The sequence below is a fragment of the Lissotriton helveticus genome, chromosome 8 (genome assembly GCF_964261635.1).
Source record: "Lissotriton helveticus chromosome 8, aLisHel1.1, whole genome shotgun sequence".
NCBI classification, from domain to species: Eukaryota; Metazoa; Chordata; class Amphibia; order Caudata; family Salamandridae; genus Lissotriton; species Lissotriton helveticus.
Window position 1 is genome coordinate 1,550,185,937 of NC_136069.1, and position 17,032 is coordinate 1,550,202,968.

General features: G+C 45.0%; 1 protein-coding gene across 1 annotated transcript in view; it reads left to right on the forward strand.

Moving 5' to 3' along the window:
* P2RY6 (pyrimidinergic receptor P2Y6) overlaps positions 1 to 17,032 on the forward strand; it is a 342,520-nt gene that overhangs the window by 25,552 nt on the left and 299,936 nt on the right. The window contains exon 2 of the mRNA XM_078658551.1: positions 13,428 to 13,897. The gene's annotated coding sequence lies outside the window, so the exon portion shown is untranslated. The remainder of the gene's footprint in view (positions 1 to 13,427; positions 13,898 to 17,032) is intronic.

The following is a 17,032-nucleotide window of genomic DNA, read 5'->3' on the forward strand; positions in this document are numbered from 1 at the left end:
TTTAAACAGGCATGCCAAAAATATTGCAAAATATACAATATTATAATCAATGTAGTGCTTAATGTACTTTTTGTACGTGCACCGTTCAACTAAACCAAATAGAGAACATTCTCCTCATTACCTGTTATACACAAATTGCAATTCGCATATACAAACCTAAACAAATCCAAAGTTGGCCAACACAAATTCCAAAGTTCCAAAGTTACAGTCCTAAATTTGCTAAGACCAGGCATCTTATAGCTCACTAATCTAGCTTCAAACTTCAAGGGGTTATCAAAAACGATATACTCGCAAATATACGAGCCCCTCGGCTTTGGTAATTGCAATAACTAAATCAAAACCAAGAAACCAACCCCTCGGCTTTGGTAATTGCAATAACCAAATCAAAACCAAGAAACCAAACAAAGTCGTGGGAGCGACCCACTTGTACTTCTTATTTTTACTAATCAAAAGGTTATCCAAATTCTAACTGTCAAGTTCTACATGACCTAACGGTAATTTTTAGAATACTCACGGCAAAAAGGTTCTCAGTCAGGAGTGACATCATGTGGAGGATCAAAATCAGGAAGAGCAGAATATACTGCGCTGCAAAGACGAAGAATCTCCAGAATTCCTGTGCACAGAATAGTAGAGTCCCGTCCTGTCCTCCTCAGTAGATTTCAGTCTTCTGACAAGATCACTCCCACAGAAAGTCACTTCTCTGGTGAAGCCCACGTTGGCCGCGCCATTTGAAGAAATGTAGTCTTCATTCTCAGGGAATACATACTAATAAAAAAGAACTTGGCACAGAAGCTGAAAATATGAAAAGACATCTTTATTAAATTTAATATGTGAGGCCACGTCACACAGAAGCCGTAGCAACTGAATGAGGTAGTCTGAGGAATACAGAAAACAGAGGCCTTTTATATGCTTAGGGTTACAAACTTCAGCATACAAGTAAGGGGCAGTCCTAGCTTTTGCAAGCATGCAAAAAATGCCTAACATGGACATGCAAAGGTCTGCCAAACGACAAACCCATTTTACAGTTGTCCGGCCCATAATCAATCATTGAACAAACCCAACATTCTTCTTTAGACAAGCTGGACAAACCCATAATAAAAGGACCACAACCCATATCATAAACAGACCATAAAAGAAGGAACAGAAAACAGATAAGTAGCAGGATAAGGGGTGTGTGTGTGCATACCAAACTCTACAATGTCCTGTGCTTTGATCCTCAATCTTGATCAGCTAAAGGGCAGGAACTGGTTTAACAAGGTCAGCTTCAGGCAACAGGGTCAGTTCACTCAGGTCAAACAGGAGTCAGCATGAACTCGAGCTAAGGTGTACATGTCCTTAAAAGACTAGTTCAGCCACAATCATTGGCCTATGTGAGGGCAACCACAAAATGGCTGCCATACACAAAATGGAACCCATGGGTTCAGAATTCACAGAAAATCACAAGTTCAGACTTGGCCATATGCAAATCAGTCTGACCCTGTGCCTCATGGGAACAGTCCAGCCTGAACTGCCAAGCCATGTCTTCCCTGGCCCGGAAACAAGCATCCTGGGACCGGTTTCTGGCTAATCAGCCGTCATCAGCCAGGCTAGCTTAAATCCAGTGGCAAAGTGAGCAAGGGACTCACGTCTGAGCATACCCTGCCAACTTAGGGCGAACAAAGCAAAACCAAAGGGGTTGATGGACGGAGTGTTGAACATTGCAAGCACTCACCCCCAGTCAACTGATCTGGGTTTAATCCATCATCATTCTTTAGCTCACTCCGCCACCCTAGTTCAGACTTGGCCATATGCAAATCAGTCTGACCCTGTGCCTCATGGGAACAGTCCAGCCCGAACTGCCAAGACATGTCTTCCCTGGACCGGAAATCTGCATGCAGAGCAGGGTGTGACGACATGCATAGCAGGGTGTGGGCGACATGCAGAGCAGGGTGGGGTCTGCATGCAGAGTAGGGTGGGGGCCACATGCAGACAAGGGTGGGGGCCGCATGCAGAGCATGGTGGGGCTGCATTCAGAGCAGGTTGGGGGCTACGTGCAGGGTGGGCGCTACATGCTGAGGAAGGTGGGGGCTACATGCAGTGCAGGGTGGGGGCTGCATGCAGAGAAGGGTGGGGGATGCATGCAGAGCAGGGTGGGGGCTGCACGCAGAGGAGGGTGGGGGCTGCATGCAAAGCATGGTGGGGGCATGCCTCTTTGGCCCCTCTCTGCTCCCGGCCTCCTGTAGTCTGGGACTGCTGTGTGGTATTATCTTCTTTGCCAGGGCTGGTTTTGTGTTTTTTGTCTGGACCGGTGTGTTTCACATATTACTGTCCGCAGAGCTGCATGTGTGGTTTGAGTCTTCGCTGTTTTCATATATACAAGTCAATAAAAAAAGTGCTCAACCAGTGAACAAGGGGTTCAAGCTAGGAAGACAGATCCAATCTCAGTAAATAGGCCTCATGGCTACGTGTCTGGTTATTTCCCCTGTGAAGTGATTGCGATGTGGGACCTGAGAGGCAGCAGGCAGTGACGCGTAACATTACTTATATCACACCATAGTAATAACTTGGAGTGTGACCTTTACACGTAATAATGTGTAAATGTACATTTGTTATTACACTTCTTTCAAATAACGATTTATTGGGCCATGTTATTTTCAATGGCATGCCATTCACGTTTATTTGCAATTGCATATAAATACTTTAAAAAAAACTTTGTATTGAATTTCAACATATTAAATGCAAGTAAATAAAATGTATTTTTGATTGAACCGTTATAACCTCCCTTTTCAATCACCCATCAGGGGTAACAAGCGCTATATAAATGCAAACCTTTAACCCTCTTCTATCCCTCCACTATCCTTCTCAATCCAAATAACTGACTAATATCCACCACTCAAATTACATTAATATTTCACTATACTAATTCAACACTAATCCTTTATGGGTTCTGGAGTAGCGTTCTACTCGACGAAAAAGGGCTGTGGCGCCTCGTATGGGTTAGTAAGCGCTATATAAATGGTATTACAATACAGTACAATACACCGTGGCAAATAATCAGCGGACACAGCTTTCATTTTCCATCCCAAATCATGGTGCTCAACAGACAGTAAGTATTATGTTTTATGAACCCTTACATATCGGTGAATTCATTTTATCACAACGTGTTATTGCATGCTAGTGTCCGTAGCTCTGCTGCACCACATGTTTTATATCTTATATAATGCCATACATTAGCAACCTCTTTAAGGCCTCTCCCTCTTGTGAAGTCTCTTGTTGTGCATGTATTTCTTGTTGAAATAAGTATCCCTGAATGGACCCCATATATCTTTCGGCCTTGAGGTCAGCGGTTGCATCATGCCATATGTCTCTGTACAGTCACTACAGATAGCCAGGTCCTTAATTCATCCACTTATCGTGGCATCTTACGCCTTCCCCAATTCATAGCCACACTGCGATCCGCCATTAGTAGTTCCAATGCTACCAGGCGCTAAGCCCCCGCTGGGGATCCCTTTACAAATCTTTGTAATTCTAGCTGTGTCTTACTCCATAATCGGTGAGTTGGCATGTGCCCTACCACTTGTATAATTTCCTGCCAATATTTATGTACAGGTGGGCAAGACCAGGCCAGGTGGGAAAGTCTAGTGAACTCGTCACCACAGCACAAACATTTGTGCAAAGAATCTCAATCAAAACGGCCATTCCAAGTAATCAAATGCCTTTTCCTCATCGAGAAAGGTAAATGCAAACTGTATTTCAGTTTCCCTGGTGTAGCAGTGCAAATAGTGCGTAAATTGATCATTGTGAACCGGTGTGGGACGAAAGCGACAGTCCTGTGGAGATTGTACCCTCTAGTAAGAGAGACAACTGGGTCGCGATAACTTTAGACAGGATTTTATCATCGCAATTCAGCAGCGACAGTGGACGATAGGAAGTGCATTTAGTGGGATCTTTCCCGGGTTTGGGGAGTATCAATATTAGTGCTTGGAGAATTGATGGTGGAAACTCTCTATTATTTACAGCTTCACTGTATGCTTCTACTAGGTGAAAGGACAGAATATGTTTTTAGGCCTTATAAAAGTTGGCCTTCAGACTGACCGAGGTTGGTACTTACCTGCCGCCGGAGTGGCTACAGCTGTGACAACCTCATCCTCTTAAATTGGAATACTCAAAAACGAATCGGTGCCGTATTCCAACCAAACTATCGCTACTTCATCACAATATTTGAGGATAATTTGTATAAATTCAGCAACACGTGAAGTATATAGTTGAGAATAGTATTGCACAAATTCTTTTAATATATCTTAATTATCCACTAAGCTACTGCCATTCTTTCCATCTATATTAAAGATAATGGTTCTCTGTCGTTCCCTTTATAGTATCCATGCCAGTTATCTACCGGGATTCTCTCCCTCCACATATTGTCTGGCTAGTTTATATTTACCTAGGAAGTTTACCTCTCTTTCAGATAGGTCTCTATACTGCTGCGGTAGCTGATGCTGTTCCTTCGTGTACAAAAGCTGTGGCGTTACATGATTTGTCTTTCTAATATTTGATGGTGTTTTTCTAGTTGTGTAAGTTGCCTGTGGCAATCCCTTAGGAAACCTGAATGTTTTACTATTGCTTCCCCTCATGTATAAGCCTTAAAGACCTCCCAGATCATAGCACATTTTGTAACCATACCTTAATTGATCCGGAAATATTCTGTTACAGCCAACTGCAACTGATCCTTAATTACTGGATCTAACAAGGATTCTGCAAGAAATCTCTAGTGCAGTCGCCGTGTTCTTGAGCTAGACATGGTGAGCATCCGTTTAAATGGGAAATGATCCGATAGTGTGTGGGGAAGGCGTTCCACATTAGTCATGGAGGATGTTATCTCGGGAAGTTATTCAGTAATCCATTCTGGTAGATGAATCGTGTGGCACTGAATAGAATGTGAATTCTTTTGTGTTTTTGTATGCACATCTCCACATATCTTGTAGCCCATAGAGTTCCATTATGTCTTCCAGCACCCATACTGATTGGGCATTATGTTAACATCTTGTGCCTGATATTAAAGTCTCCTCCATCATAGATTCCAGTTTAAAATTTAGATGACTTTATCCCAAAGTCCCAACCCCCACCCACACTGGCTTTCCCCACTATCTGTACCAGAATCACTTAACTTGAAATACCCTATTCAAACCAATCGAGAAAAGCAGGTAAGGGATGATAGACACCAATGGATGTGGAACACCCCAGCAGCACAATTCCATTGGATAATGCTTATTTTGCTATTGTCTTCATTTGAGTGGACCCCGGACATTTATATCATCATTCATGGGTCCTGTTGTGATGTGCTTCTCTGAAGCCTATCCCATACGCCAAGCAACAGAGTCCTAAAACTGTTCTTTTGTTATGATGTCATGTTCTGAACAACATGAGTCATTTGTAGATGGTGACTCGGCTGTCGGCCTCTGTGAGTTCTTAGGACTAGCAAGTGCCTTGCAGAATTGAGTTGCATCTGTGGCTTCTGAGAAAATGTATCTGTTTCCTTGGAAGTCTATCTTCAGCCAAGCCGGATACATCATCGCATACCTGTGGTTGTGTCCTCATAGTATACGCTTTATATCTGTGAATTGCTTGCTGTACTGCTGCCGTGAAGTCTAGGAAAATTGAAATCAAAGATTCCTGGTGCAGTGGACCCTGTTCCAACAGTCACAGGACAGTGTCTCGTTCGTGAAAATTAAGTTGCCATGCAATGATTGGCCATGGGTCTGCTTGTGGGTCGAACAATTGATGCACTCGTAACAGGAACAGCTCTGCGAAGCTGTTGCGTCCAAAGACATCCGTGAGTGGACTTTAAAATATATAAACCCTTTTACAAAATTTCTGCTGGTATATGGTCATGCATGCATGTGATCATGTATGTAGACATATTAAATTAGCAGATACCGCCTTGCCAAGACTGAATATATTTTCAAATACAGGGGGCAGGGTCTGTGTCTGCCAAAGTCGCCTCATGGTTGCTCATTGGACCATGTCACCAGCAGGGCACAAGTCGTAAAAAAGAGAAGGGGGGGACGCTGTCACCGGAAGTGATGTCACCACAGGAAGTGATGTCATGAAAGGTGCCGAACTCCTCGTCCCAGAGAGGCCAAAGAGTGAAGTCCAGCTTTTTGGCAGGGGGGATGGCGTCCCCCCCGGTAAAATAAGTGGGGGATGCTGTCCACCCGCGAGGTACCCCGACTCGAGCCCTGGTCACCAGGGTGACCTTCAAACCTCCCTGACATGTTGTCCACCTGGGTCTCTGGCCACCAAACTGGTTGAAGCAGAGGTGGTTTTGAGCCACACACGCGCTCTGTTAAGTTGTGCTTCGGTTTAGGTAGAACATTCTTATCCCATCTGATCTTGATGAAGTGTGTTCAGGAGATCCCTGTGTATGCTGAGGTTGGTGCCTGAGTTTACTTAGTGTAACTCTGATAGCCTACTGTTTGGAATGGACCCTGCCTCAGAGGAACGCCTTTAATTCGAAGCAGAGGGAGCTCGCCGGAGGGTGCACAGTGCCCGGTGTGTGGTGTGTGTCCTCTGCCTCATGCCAGATGCTCACAGCTCTGTCAGGAAATACATAAATGCTCCGCACCCGACATGTGAAGCCCCGGGCTGAAGGATTTCATATGATTACATATAAGCACGCCAAAAAAGAAATTGTTACTTGGGAGGCTGAGGCGAATATTTAAAGTCAACATTGTTGCTCTCTGCTGCGAGTGCTTATGGCTGATAATTGCCTGCTGTCTTATTGTGGGACAAACCCAGGGCACAAGATGAGCCTATCAGGATGAGCATATCCAAGAGTAAGGGCTATAAACTGCTGCCCCGGTGAATGGTGGTAATTAGGCACGATTTTCTGTGCTAGGGACAATAATAGCTCTTATCTGCCCACCATGGAGTCACGAGCCCATGCCAAAGGCACATAATGAGGAATAGGGGCAATTAACAATCCTTAATGCCAACACGCTAAGCCTTCCAATTGGCTCAACTAAGCCCCCATCTGTTGTCAAAACACATCAGTCACTTTTGGAGTAAAATTCTCCTAGTACCCTTAGTCTTAGCCTACTCTTCGCCACCCACCAGCATGCACTTAAATCTCACACGATCTAATGTCTTCTCATCATGGCAGCCATCTTTGAAAAGTAAGACCACAAACCCCTATCATGCTGAACCCCTGCTAAGCTTCAGGCATGCCCTTGCATCTGCCTGGCCCCGTCCATAATTGCCTTGTGCGTGCTGGCAGCAACAGCTGACCCAGGTACTCCATCAGCCACCTTCCTCTCAATGGCAATACCTACGTCTATCTCGCTCCACACCTCTGAGTGGAGAGGTGTGGTGCAGCGGCCAGGGCAGCTGACTTCGGAGCACAGGGTTCACGGTTTGATCCCTGGCTCCGGCAGCAGCTCAGCTCAACACCGTGTGACTCTGGGCAATAGTTCACTTAACCCGTGACGAGCTCAGCTCGTCATGAGGCACGGTTGCGCTGTGCTCATGACGAGCTCAGCTCGTCATGACAGTTGCGCCTCGCCCACGTGGGGATTATACCCCTGCTGTGCTGGGCGTTCCATTGGAACAGGCGTAGTCGTGACAAGCTCTGCTCGTCATGAGCACAGCGCCACCGTGCTGCATGATGAGGAGAACTCGTCATGAGCACTGGAGCGCGCCCCCCAGCACAGCGGGGGAATTAGCCCTGCAGGGGAGGGGTTAATTTCCATGATGGCACCCAGCGCCTTGAGACCCATAAGGGTGAGTAGTTCGCGCTTTACAAATACGGATTTACATTTACATTTGCTCCTACCCCACCCTTGTTCATCACTGCCACCTAGGGGTGGCAACAGAGCAGACACTCACCGATCCTTTACTCTTCAAGCAACTCCTTTCACTCCTGTGGCCTAGTAACAGCCCTTGCCAGAGCACTCCCTTCAGAGGAGGGATCCCTGCACCTGCAAGAAACAGGGCTAGTTATATGTTCAGCTGCTTCTGCCACTGCAGAGAGGCGCTCTGAAAATGCGAATCACTTCTGGACATCCAGAGCCCTTCATTAAGAATCTACTATTGAAACCTGATGGCTTGCTGACTGCAAGATGTTCTTGCCTAAAACAGTTGATGCCATGGGCATTTATATAAAGTGTTTATATACATAGCTTCTTGGTGCTACAGAAGGTCAGGGATGGACTGGCCGTAACGGGTAACGGGCATCGGGCTATTTTTTGTTGGTTTTTTTTTTTGCTGAGTTTTATATAGCGCGAACTTGACCCAAACTGAATCAGGTATCAGAGCGCTTTACATAGCACCAGTTACGTTACATGAGGACATACATTCATTTTTGTTAGGCACGTGGAGATTAAGTGATTTTCCCAGAATCACAGGATGTTTGGCTTCGTTACCAAGACTCAAACCCAGATCCCCAGGTCCGAGGTCGAGCGCCTTAGCCAGGGGGGCTGGGGTCAGGGGGGCTGGGGTCAGGGTAGTTTTTAGGGCTGGTGGGCCTTTTTAGGTCTCAAGGTGGGGTTGGGGGCAGGTGATTTTTTTAGTCTGGGGAGGGTTGCATTGCAGGGCTGGGGCTGTTTTTTAAGGCTCTGGGTGGGGGGGTTAGAGTAATATTTAGACCGAGGAGGGTATTGCAGTGCTGGGGGTGGTTTTTAGGGCTCAGGGCAGGGGGACTGGGGTGTGAACGTTACTATGCATATAACTTTACCAAACATGCCTCTAAAGTGAAATGCGTGGTAAAGGAATACGTGGTTCAGACGCATTCATTGTTGAGACCGCGTTGTTGAAGCATGTGTGGTTTAGCCGTGCGTGCTTCTGTCGTATAACCGTTCTGCAGAGCTCACGCTACAGATATTTCCATAAGAATGTAGGTCATCACTCAGCCTGATTCTTTCAGGCAGTTCCAAACTCGAGGTTTGACAGGAATTGCAAGTTTGAGATTTTTTTTTTTTTTTTTTTGTTTTTGGATTGTTTATAACTAGGCGTGATTTGCTTCTTGTGCACTTTTCACCTCCTGCAGTTGAAGCTTATCCTCTAGGTAGAGGTGTGATCTCGTGTGCATTGAGTTGTATGGTAGATGCGTGATCTCATGTGCATTGAGTTGTATGTTTGAGGCATGATCTCATGTGCATTGGGTTGTATGGTAAAAACGTGATCGCATGTGCATTGGGTTGTATGGTAGAGGCGTGATCTCATGTGCATTGAGTTGTATGGTAGGCGTGATCTCATGTGCATTGAGTTGTATGGTAGATGAGTGATCTCATGTGCATTGAGTTGTATGGTAGATGCGTGATCTCATGTGCATTGAGTTGTATGTTTGAGGCATGATCTCATGTGCATTGGGTTGTATGGTAAAAACGTGATCGCATGTGCATTGGGTTGTATGGTAGAGGCGTGATCTCATGTGCATTGAGTTGTATGGTAGGCGTGATCTCATGTGCATTGAGTTGTATGGTAGAGGGGTGATCTCATGTGCATTGAGTTGTATGGTAGGCATGATCTCATGTGCATTGAGTTGTATGGTAAAAACGTGATCGCATGTGCATTGGGTTGTATGGTAGAGGCGTGATCTCATGTGCATTGAGTTGTATGGTAGGCGTGATCTCATGTGCATTGAGTTGTATGGTAGATGCGTGATCTCATGTGCATTGAGTTGTATGGTAGAGGCGTGATCTCATGTGCATTGAGTTGTATGGCAGAGGCGTGATCTCATGTGCATTGAGTTGTATGGTAGATGCGTGATCTCATGTGCATTGAGTTGTATGGTAGAGGCGTGATCTCATGTGCATTGAGTTGTATGGTAAAAACGTGATCGCATGTGCATTGGGTTGTATGGTAGAGGCGTGATCTCATGTGCATTGAGTTGTATGGTAAAAACGTGATCGCATGTGCATTGTGTTGTATGGTAGAGGCATGATCTCATGTGCATTGGGTTGTATGGTAAAAACGTGATCGCATGTGCATTGGGTTGTATGGTAGAGGCGTGATCTCATGTGCATTGAGTTGTATGGTAGGCGTGATCTCATGTGCATTGAGTTGTATGGTAGATGCGTGATCTCATGTGCATTGAGTTGTATGGTAGATGCGTGATCTCATGTGCATTGAGTTGTATGTTTGAGGCATGATCTCATGTGCATTGGGTTGTATGGTAAAAACGTGATCGCATGTGCATTGGGTTGTATGGTAGAGGCGTGATCTCATGTGCATTGAGTTGTATGGTAGGCGTGATCTCATGTGCATTGAGTTGTATGGTAGAGGCGTGATCTCATGTGCATTGAGTTGTATGGTAGGCGTGATCTCATGTGCATTGAGTTGTATGGTAAAAACATGATCGCATGTGCATTGGGTTGTATGGTAGGCGTGATCTCATGTGCATTGAGTTGTATGGTAGAGGCGTGATCTCATGTGCATTGAGTTGTATGGTAGATGCGTGATCTCATGTGAATTGAGTTGTATGGTAGAGGCGTGATCTCATGTGCATTGAGTTGTATGGTAGGCGTGATCTCATGTGCATTGAGTTGTATGGTAGATGTGTGATCTCATGTGCATTGAGTTGTATGGTAGAGGCATGATCTCATGTGCATTGGGTTGTATGGTAGAGGCTGTTTAAAAGGCGTGCGCCCCTCCCGACATAATACAGCACCGAACTTAAAATGCCCCCCATAATAAAAGACACACTATGCCAGTGGCAAAAGGAAAGAGCAAGCCCAACTGACTGAATAGTCAGGCTGTAAAATCCAACCAGTTTAGCGGATTAATTTGGTGCATCAGTAGATGGGGGGGGGGGCAAAGTCCAGACTTCTTCAGCAAACAGAAGGTTTTGTCCATATTGGCAACAATTCTAGGTTTGTGGAAATTCAATAGAAATTGATACGCAGAGCACAAGGCATGACCTGGAATATGGCACCTGAATTTAGCAGCAAAGAAGTCAGTGGTGCTGGCATAAATTACCTCTGGTTTGAATATTATAACCGTGAAGACAATCCTGCGTCCTGCGTCAAATCTGAAGCCAGTGCAGTGCTCTGAGCTCTTGTGGGAGAGGTGTGGCGCCGCGGCCAGGGCGACTGATGCTGGAATGTGGGGACCACGGTTCGATCCCCGGCTCCGGCGGCAGGTTAGCCCAGCACCATGTGACTCTGGGCAATAGCTCGCTTAATCTTCCCGACGGCCCCCAGCGCCTAGAGACCCTTACGGGTGATTGTGCGCTTTACAAATGTGGACTTTAACTCTGAGAACCAATATAATCTGTATTTTCTCGCAGTGTCCTATATTCAGTGTATCTCCTGCATTCTGAAACAGCTTAAGAGGATGTAATACTTTTATTTGAGTAGCAAGTTAGAGGGTGGTGCCATAGTTGATTTGTGATTGGACCATTGCATTGATCAATCCAACATGAAAGTGTGAATCGAAGATGGGCAATACTTTCTTCAAGATCATAAAATCGAGGAAACCTGCTTTCGATGCATTGGTGACCTGGGTCTGTAGAGACAGGTTTGGGCCCATTATAAGTGCCCAAGTTTCAAACAGCTCAGCAGGAGAAGGGAAAATGATCTACGGCCAAGTTACGTCTCCATTGAGCGATATCGGTGGCATTAAGAGTAAGGGTGGGTGGAGCTGGTGGAGTGACTCTACGCGTAGCTCCACGGAATTTGAAAAAAACTTTGTGGAGCTACGCTTTGCTACACCCCGCTCCCTCCCCACTCCTTCCCCTTCCCAAAATCTTTAGAAATGGTAAAAGAAGCTACTTACCTGCGTTTCTGCCACCTCCTCTGCCTGACCGCTCTCCTTCCTGCGCCTCGCGTCCTTCTTCAATGAGAAAAACACTACGTTGTACGTCTTGACTGTTTTTTAATGAAGAAGGACGCAAGAGGCGCAGGAAGGAGAGCGGCCAGACAGGGGAGGCGGCAGAAGCGCAGGTAAGTGCCTTCTTTTATCATTTCTAAAGAATTTAGGAGGGGGGAGGGAGCGGCTAACTCCGCTCCACCACAGAAGCAGAGTTTTGCCTACCTCCGCGTTCGCGACGGAGCGCGGCGTAGGCAAATCTCCACAAACTCCACTGGCGGAGCAGAGTTACCCACCCAGGGTTAGTTAAGAGGAAACTCTTTTTAAGGAATTGAACTTTGGGACATTATATGACATCCACCACCGAGTGAGGGCAAGGCAAGTGGCCAAGTTGGTGCAATTTTTGGTGCTCTATTACCAAGCCAGAGCGAGGAGCGAGCTAGAAGAAAGGATCAGACGTGTGTCATCAGCATAGATGTAGAATATTGGGCCTGCAGAGTGGAGAGGTTTTGCAAGGGAAGTTTATCTAAGCTGAGATGTAAAATGGGATATGGCAACTGAAATGCCTGCCTTGGCCAATCTGTTGGTCGGATGGTATCAGAGACTACTGAAAGAGTTAATAACAGGTCCGATACCAACCCCCATCAACAAATCGACAAAGCTAGTCTAGTACCGATAGCAGCACCAAGTCCATGCTATTGCCCAGTCTGAATCCAACCTGGAAAGAGTACAATAGAACATTCTCATCTTCAGAAGTTAGGAGCTGAAAGACAACCATCTTCTCTAGTAGATTGGCCAGGGATCGAAGCAGCAATGTAGGCCTATAGTTACTCATTTCGTCTATCCTTAGAGAGGGCAAGGGTTTCAATATGGCTGATTTTCATGCATGGGTGACAACCCTCCAGTTTAAAGATTGAACCTCAAGAGTGACTTCTGAAGAAGAAAAGGGCTGAGCTGCTTCCTAATGTTTTTCAGTCATGGATCACTGGGAGAGGCTGTAAGACAGCTCCCCTGAATCACATATAAGCACGGATGTATGTCAGTACAACGCGATCTTTTAGATCGCGGTACTTTACAACGCTGCCATTATAACGCATTACAACGACTTGCGTTGGAGGGCGCGGATTGTGTAATATTATAATTTTATATTCTAACACCAGTCCACGTAACTGTAGGGAAGGTGTTGGAATATAAAATTACAATATTCCTTAACCAACAGCGCCATCCAGCGCAAGTCGTAGTAACGTCTTGCGTTGTAATGGCAGAGTTGTTAAAGTAGTGCGGTGTAAACACTGCGTTGTAAACGATGTTCCCCATAAGCGCACATCTGTGTAGATTCTCCTAAGTATATCTGGTATCATACCTTCAAACGCAAGCACAGAGGGTGGAATATTTGACAGAGCAATGTATGAGCGGATCGGCCCCACTATCTTGCATAGATGGTTGCTGGGATGGTATGTGTTTTGTCTGAGGACAATCTTACTTGCAAATATTATTACTGATGGTTTTTGATTCTGTTTGGCTCGATGGTGCTTGCATAAAAGCTGGAAATGACCCAAGATATTAGATGATGAACTACTGAAATATTGTGTAACTGAGACAGCGGGTGTGGTTCTGTCTTCTAATTTCAGTCTCTGTTTTTTCAGAATTTAACCTGTGGGAGGCGTTACAGGGCGAGATCGTGAGGACCTCTATGTAACCACAGCGCATCTATGACCCTATTTGATTATTTGTATACTGAAGATCGAAGAGACGAGTTCCCTTAATCCGGCCTGTCTAAGGTCAGGGGTCGACAGGAGTCAATAAAGTGGACACCTAAAAAATGGATACAGTGTAATGGTGCAAGGGGTGTTGGATTAATCGGGTCCCTTGCACCTCACCTCAACACTCCAAGCATCTCCTCTCCATCCACACGTGCCTCAGTGATCCAAGCTGGAAGGGAAACTGATCTATCACTGAGTTGAGATATTCTGCATCTGCTGGGAAGCATCATCAAAAGACTTAAGAAGGAGAACTGGAGAAAGGGCCATAGGATTCCAGAGGGTGAAGCTTACCTGGCAGGATGCCGCCTTTGGGCTTTCCGATAGATATTAACGAGGGTGCGCTGCTTCGACAGGTAAGCAGGCCTATATCCACGTGTCTATCCCTAATTTCACAATTTCCTATATCAAAAGGGGTGATTGGGAACTTTGTATTCCCTTGTTCCATTTCTGTGCATGTGTAGAATAATGCTGTATTTCATCACGTGTTGTGTGACGGACCTGGCATCGGTGTACAAACCTAGGCGGTGAAGCGCTTGGTGAAGGCAATGGTGGCGATGACGCTTAACCAGTTATAAATGGATTCTGCTTCACCCATGCAGGGGCATATGGGCTTTTCAACCTCTCCCAAACTGCCATGGACAATCTCTCATTAGTTTCAATTGCCAAATGTGTAACTGTTTTCTAGGGACTGATGCTGTCTGTTTATATATTTATTTAACCACTGCAATGTTGCTTGTTTTTCTGCCTGTCTATGTAGCCAGATGTGCAAATGTCATACACCACAACTGTTTCCAGTAAAAATCAATTATGACTGAAATTTTCACCAACATTGAATCTTTGGTGTATTTTGAGTGTTTTGCAGAAACTGAATGTGACCTAGCTGGGCTGCTGTTCTTGGCTTGTGTCTGCCAGTAAGGGTGGTTTATGAGTAGGAAATTGTTGCTTTGTTTAAGTTTATGAAAGATGGCAGGGATGGCAGGGAGGAGCACTGGTAGAGCCTAAATCAGGTCAAAAACAGTCTTGGGCTGCTTCTGTTTGTTTCAGGTAGGACCTGGCCCGGCAGTTCGGGATGGACTGTCCCCGTTAGATGACGGTCAGAGCACAATTCCTAAAAAAAGATGTGGGGGGACTAACCAAGTTAGGCAGTACACAAGTGACAACATGGCTCACAACATCTCAGCGTGTGACATCACATGTGGCATCACAGGAAGTGCCATCATAACCATTGAACTCACAAGAAGTGACATCAGATCTTAACACCTTACACATATGTTTAGCAGTCCTATCACGAGTACATTTGAGCTCATTGCGAGATTTAACAAGTGAGATTTTGTGGCGGGGTTGTTCCAAAAAAGTGACACAACTCTGACACAAAATCTAGGCCTCAGCTTATGCATTTATGTTTTTTTTAAACTATGCCACAAAGAAATTGGCAGCAAGGGGAAATGTGGCAGTAAATCTGTTCTGCTTAATTAGTTGCAAAGTCTGCATTTTAAAATATATTATGCGGTTAAGGCACCTGCTGCAGAGATGTTTATATGCCCAGTAAATCTCAGGGAATAATAATAATGGTAAAATAACTCTGGAGGTTAACGCATTTGCTGAAGAGATCTTTGTTTTGTCCGGTCTCAGTTTTGAATCAAAGTAGCAAAAAGGGTTAATGTGTCCCCTGCAAAGCATATCATGGTACATGCAGATGACGGATTCTTATGTTATGCCGCTAGGTAAGTGGGTTACTGCTTTTAACACAAAGATCCTTTTGTTACTTGCAGTTAATACATTGTAATCCTTCTAATGTAGCACAGTGAACTATGAAGGGTATGTGACTCCTACACCTTGCAACCCTCACTGTCTTATGTAACACATCCTGCACATTGATTAAATGCACACACATTATTTATTGTCAATGTATAATGTGTGTGTGTGATGTAAAGCACTCTGACACCCTGCATTGGAACGAGTAGAGCTATAAAAGTAATACAACAAAATAGTGGTATTTAAATCGTTATTTGTGTAAATACTGGGGCTGACCAACACATTTGACATTCTTACGGTGAAATCACATATCTTATATACAGGACTGAACAAAGTAAAAAGCATGCCTCTCCTAAATAGTTGTTAAGTTATAAACTGTGTGTCTTTGTTTCACCTCCAGTGCATTTAGTTGTGAGGCTCCAGACAGCTCCCATTCAGGATACTTCAACAAAAGGAGGCCCGAAGGCCCCTTAACTACTTCGGTCTTTGTTTTGGGCCAGCTGGAGTTTAAAATAGGAAAGCCGCCTCCCCGCCTCCCCGTTGCTGCTGGGAACGAAAGCGAAACAACTTGCAGGCGCTGCTGAACGTGTCCCGATGTCTGAAACCTACACCAGGACGAATTCAGCATACATTTAGTGGGGGACAACTACTTGGCAGGAGCATGTTTTAGTAGGGGACAACGGTCTCCAACCTGTGAAAAGAGTGGGTGGACGTTGTCTTCCCGCGTGTACCCCAACTTGTGCCCTGGGCAGGGTTAATACTGTTTTGCATGTGGCTGGGTCCAAACTGAGGTAGCATGGTGAGCAAAAAAACAATGGGCCCGATTCACAGAACTAATTTAAGACAAAATCCTAAACTTACTACTTTTGGTATTCACAGAAGGCATTTTGTAGTAGTAAAGTTAGGATTTTCTCTGAAGTTTGACTTAAGACAAACTTAAGACAGACTTGAGACAAACTTAAGACAGATTTAAGACAAACTTAAGACAAACTTAAGACACACTTAAGACACACTTAAGACACACTTAAGTTAGGATTTTGTCTTAAATCTGTCTTAAGTCTGTCTTAAGTTTGTCTTAACTTTGTCTTAAGTCTGTCTTAAGTCTATCTTAAGTCTGTCTTAAGTTTGTCTTAAGTCAAACTGAAGACAAAATCCTAACTTTACTACTACTAAATGCCTTCTGTGAATACCAAAAGTAGTAAGTTTAGGATTTTGATTTAAGATAGTTCTGTGAATCGCCCCCATGGGTTGGAATGTACCGAAAGTGATTGCCAGTGGGTAGGCTTGTTGCTAGCTTTCCTCCAGTCACCTTTTGTATATTTGAAGCACTGGAAAGAAAACCACAGCTGCCCGTGCATAGATAAGGCACAGCGTGACTGCTCTGACGCAAGCTTCATTTAAACACTCAGGGGCAGATTTACAATGTAAGTGACTCAGTGCATTCCGCAAACCATTTTGCTGCGCTGCACTGAGACACTTTCAAAGCACAGGGATGCGACATATTTACAACAATATGTTGCTTTCCCCTACGCTGGCGCACAAACTAAAGCCATGCACGGGCGAAGATACCGTTGCTCATGGTACAAGGATGCCTGCGTCGTGGGGAGATTGTTCTTGTGCAGGAAGGGGCACCTTCCTGCACAAAACTATCACTATAGGCATTTTCCTCTTTCAAGGTGTGCTGTAGAAAGCAGCATGCATTGAAAGAGGAAAAAATGAGGAGAAATCAAAAC